A 5,714-nucleotide genomic window follows, 5' to 3' on the forward strand; every position below is an offset into this window, starting at 1 on the left:
GATGTCTTTGTGCATAGAGCCCTCTGCGCGTATTTTCTTAGGATCGAGAGGGTAGTGGGAAATGCGTAGATTTCTCTGGTGGACACAGTAGGATGATTAACTTAACCGGCAATGGCGTCGAAAGTCATGTAACGCAAATGGCGTTTTAGTGGATCTTTGAACAAAATATACCCTTATGAAGCTCAATAGTGGCAAATAATTTGAATACTGAACAAGCTAGACAGGCGGTGGAATCTTAAAAGCGACGAGTCAGGAGTACCCAACAAACACTTCCCCACCCCCCTCCCCTTCGAAACTAAAACAAAGGCAACAAGGGCACAATAATAAGACAGCGTGTTCATTTCTCGAAGCGGACAATCGTGTGATTTACTTGGAAAGAAAATGTATTATTATTGTGCTGTCATCCCTCTATGAGTAACAGACACCAACGCAAGCACAAAAGAGGTCACATCCAGGTAGTCTGAAACCAACACAACCAGGACACAATAATAAGACAGGGTATTCATCTCTCGAAGCGGACGATCGTGTGATTTACTTGGAAAGAAAATGCATTATTATTGTGCTGTCATCGCACTATCAGTAACAGACACCAACGCAAGCACATAAGAGGTCACATCCATTTACTCTGTAACAAAGGCAACAAGGGCACAATAATAAGACAGCGTGTTCATTTCTTGAAGCGGACGATCGTGTGATTTACTTGGAAAGAAAATGCATTGTTATTGTGCTGTCATCGCACTATGAGTAACAGACACCAACGCAATTTCATAAGAGGTCACATCCAGGTAGTCTGAAAGCAAGGCAACAAGGGCACAATAATAAGACAGAGTGTTCATTTCTCGAAGTGGACGATCGTGCGATTTACTTGGAAAGAAAATGCATTATTATTTTGTTGTCATCGCACTATGAGTAACAGACACCAACGCAAGCTCATAAGAGGTCACACCCAGGTAGTCTAAAACCAAGGCAACAAGGGCACAACAATAAGACAGCGTGTTCATTTCTCTAAGCGGGCGATCGTGTTATTTACTTGGAAGGAAAATGTATCATTATTGTGCTGTCATCGCACTATGAGTAACAGACACCAACGCAAACTCATAAGAGTTCACACCCAGGTAGTCTAAAACCAAGGCAACAGGGGCACAATTATCACAGTGTGTTCATTTCTCGAAGCGGACGATCGTGTTATTTACTTGGAAGGAAAATGTATCATTATTGTGCTGTCATCGCACTATGAGCAACAGACATTAACACAAGCTCATAAGAGGTGACATCCAAATAGTCTGAAACCAAGGCAACAAGGGCACAATAATAAGACAGCGTGTTCATTTCTCGAAGCGGACGATCGTGTGATTTACTTGGAAAGAAAATGCATTGTTATTGTGCTATCATCGCACTATGAGTAACAGACACCAACGCAAGCTCATAAGAGGTCACACCCAGGTAGTCTAAAACCAAGGCAACAAGGGCACAATAATAAGACAGCGTGTTCATTTCTCTAAGCGGGCGATCGTGTTATTTACTTGGAAGGAAAAGGTATTATTATTGTGCTGTCATCGCACCATGAGTAACAGACACCAACGCAAGCTCATAAGAGGTGACATCCAGGTAGTCTGAAACCAAGGCAACAAGGGCACAATAAGAAGACAGCGTGTTCATTTCTCGAAGTGGACGATCGTGTGATTATTATTTTACTGTCATCGCACTATGAGTAACAGACACCAACGCAAGCTTATAAGGGGTCACATCCAGGTAGTTTCTAACCAAGGCAACAGGGGCACAATAATAAGACAGCGTGTTCATTTCTTGGAACGGATGATCGTGTGATTTACTTGGAAAGAAAATGCACTATTATTGTGCTTTCATCGCACTATGAATAGCAGACACCAACGCAAGCTCATAAGGGTCACATCCTGGTAGTCTGTAACCAATTCAACAAGGGACAATAAGAAGACAGCGTGTTCATTTCTCGAAGCGGACGATCATGTGATTTACTTGGAAAGAAAATGCGTTATTATTGTGCTGTCATCGCACTATAAGTGACAGACACCAACGCAAGCTCATAAGAGGTCACACCCAGGTAGTCTGTAACCAGGGCAACAAGGGCACAATAATAAGATAACGTGTTCATTTCTCGAAGCAGACGATGATGTGATTTACTTGAAAGAAAAATGCATTGTTATTGTGCTGTCATCGCACTATAAGTAACAGACACCAACGCAAGCTCATAAGAGGTCACATCCGGGTAGTCTGAAACCAAGGAAACAAAGGCACAATAATAAGACAGCGTGTTCATTTCTCGAAGCGGACGATCGTGTTATTTACTTGGAAAGAAAATGCATTGTTATTGTGCTGTCATCGCACCATGAGTAACAGACACCAATGCAGGCTCATAAGAGGTTACATCCAGGTAGTCTGAAACCAAGGCAACAAGGGCACAATAATAAAACAGCGTGTTTATTTCTAGGAGCGGACGATCGTGTGATTTACTTGGAAAGAAAATGCATTATTATTGTGCTGTCATCGCACTATGAGTAACAGACACCAACGCAAGCTTTTAAGGGGTCACATCCAGGTAGTCTGAAACCAAGTCAACAAGGGCACAATAATCAAGTAAAGCTATGATCTTCGCAACCAACCAACTGAGCTATGAAGCCACTGACGTTGGGAGCTGGTCATATCTGCGAAGATCATAGCTTTACTTGATTTCATGTCCGCAGTTCATATATGATTCATTTCATATACCATTCATCATTGATTCATTCCTCACGGGACCATTAGAGCCCACAAATGACCAGCTCCCAACGTCAGTGGCTTCATAGCTCACTTGGTTAGAGCGTCGCACCGGAATCGCGAGGTCACGGGTTCAAACCCCGTTGAAGTCCTGAATTTTCAGGCTTCTCTACGCAATTGTAAAAATTGCGTTCATAACTGCGAAGATCATAGCTTTACTTGATTTCATATCCGCAGTTCATATATGATTCATTTAATATACCATTCATCAAGGGCACAATAATAAGACAGCGTGTTCATTTCTAGGAGCGGACGAACATGTGATTTACTTGGAAAGAAAATGCATTATTATTGTGCTGTCAACGCACTATGAATAACAGACACCAACGCAAGCTCATAAGAGGTCACATCCAGGTAGTCTGTAACCAAGGCAACAAGGGCACAATAATAAGACAGCGTGTTCATTTCTCGAAGCGGACGATCGTGTTATTTACTTGGAAAGAAAATGCATTGTTATTGTGCTGTCATCGCACTATGAGTAACAGACACCAACGCAAGCTCATAAGAGTTTACATCCGGGTAGTCTGAAACCAAGGCAACAAGGGCACAATAATAAGACAGCGTGTTCATTTCTCGAAGCGGACGATCGTGTTATTTACTTGGAAAGAAAATGCATTGTTATTGTGCTGTCATCGCACTATGAGTAACAGACACCAACGCAAGCTCATAAGAGTTTACATCCGGGTAGTCTGAAACCAAGGCAACAAGGGCACAATAATAAGACAGCGTGTTCATTTCTAGGAGCGGACGATCGTGTGATTTACTTGGAAGGAAAATGCATTATTATTGTGCTGTCATCGCACTATCAGTAACAGACACCAACGCAAGCTCATAAGGGGTCACATCTAGGTAGTCTGTAACCAAGGCAACAAGGGCATAATAATAAGACAGCGTGTTCATTTCTCGAAGTGGACGATCGTGTGATTTACTTGGAAAGAAAATGCATTATTATTGTGCTTTCATCGCACTATGAGTAACAGACACCAACGCAAGCTCAAAAGAGGTCTCATCCAGGTAGTCTGTAACCAAGGCAACTAGGGCACAATAATAAGACAGCGTGTTCATTTCTTGAAGCGGACGATCGTGTGATTTACTTGGAAAGAAAATACATTGTTATTTTTCTGTCATCGCACTATGAGTAACAGACACCAACGCAATTTCATAAGAGGTCACATCCAGGTAGTCTGAAAGCAAGGCAACAAGGGCACAATAATAAGACCCCGTGCTCATTTCTCGAAACGGATGATCGTGTGATCTGTCTGAAGTATTTTACTTTATGACTATGAAGTTTATCTTTTGTTTTCCGGTTTTGAACGGTGCTGTTTCGAATGGAAGTCCTTAACTTCCGTTTGTCAAGTTTTGTATGTCAAGTGGAATTACATATCCACGGAACTCGAACGGATCTTTCATACTGTTTTTTAAAATTACTATTTCTAATAACGCTTTGTGCTATAAAACCCCTGAGATAGGCAACAGAGAAACTGAACAGACAGAGAAACAGAGAAAGTGAACAGACGAAGATCGCGAAGTGAAGTACCACGCGGTCTTCAATGGCGGTCAAATTTTTCCACTTCTGTTTGCCACCCTTTTTCATTCTTGGTAAAAGGAAGGAACGGACATGTCTTGTTCCAGTTTGCTGTGAGTCTGAATTTTCTCTAAGGAAAGATCGATTCCAAAAATTTCTCGATGCTGGTGTATGTTTGCCAAGTTCATAGCGTTCACTGGAATCAAAGCTTGCGATGGTCGCTCAAAACAAAATTGGCATCCGGTTGGCGGCCGCCTCTAAAGGCGTACGCGATGTAAAGGCGTGAAAATAAACAGACCTGCAGTCCAAACTACAAGCGCGGATCTTTAGTTGACAAACGTTTAACAGTTTGAAGTGGTAAATTTTTTTGCCAAACTGAAAAGGTTTGCGGTTGAAACTAAGGCTTACCTCCCTCCGGAATTATAATTAATTACGAACATTAAAAAATGGTTTCATAGTTTCAATTCTGCTTGACATGACCGGAAAAGCGGCAAAAGCGCCCAATTTATCTTAAAAGGAAACGCCAGTCTCCTTGGCTCGCAAGTACCAAGCCTGAAACCGTTTAACGTACAAAGTAACAGCGAAAATTTACAATCACAAAATTTACGAACATATGTAAATTGCTACTTCTTAAGTGACATTGTAAAATAAACGACAGATTCTAAAATATCCAAACTATCATTCAGGTGTTAACCAATAAAAAAGTATACAGTTTTGCACAGCTTGAAATGTATCTGTCATAAAGTGAAATAAAACTGCTGTAACTCGTAACTGGCCATTGCTTCTGAGGGAATTTCGTACCACAACCAAATGGTTAAACCCTGTGAAATCATCAACTTAGAACGATTATTTTGAAGGCAGAATTCACACAAGAGGAACTGTTGCGTTTGCGTTTGCACCAGTGTTTTTACGGGAAAAAAGAGAGACGCGGCTTTTTTAAAGAAATTAAAACGAAACTAATTAAGTTCTTGACGTTACAAATTTTCTCATTCAATATTTCTTTGTACGCTTACTATTCCTCAGTGATTTCCTCTTTTGTTGCTTTGCAAATGCACGGTTACATGTACATATCCATCTTAGATCTCAGTGATAGTCAGGTTAGTGTAGAATCGATAATTGGCGATGTTATATGGGGGTCAACCGAAGTGAAAAAAATGCATGCATTTAGAGAAAATTGTCCTTTTCAGTTATACCTCTGCTAACTATGCCACAAAAGTTGATTAATTAAACAGGGAGTAATCATATTTGCAGCTGCAGCGACACTTGAAAAAAACAGTTGCGTTGTACTTTGAACCATCCCCAGCGTACAGTAAAATACCATGATCGTAACAATAAAAAAAAATGGAACAATTCTACATACCCGTTCACTGACAAGGTACTTAAATAGACTGCCACC

Source organism: Montipora capricornis, chromosome 3 (genome assembly GCF_036669925.1).
Source record: "Montipora capricornis isolate CH-2021 chromosome 3, ASM3666992v2, whole genome shotgun sequence".
In the NCBI taxonomy this organism is placed as follows: domain Eukaryota; kingdom Metazoa; phylum Cnidaria; class Anthozoa; order Scleractinia; family Acroporidae; genus Montipora; species Montipora capricornis.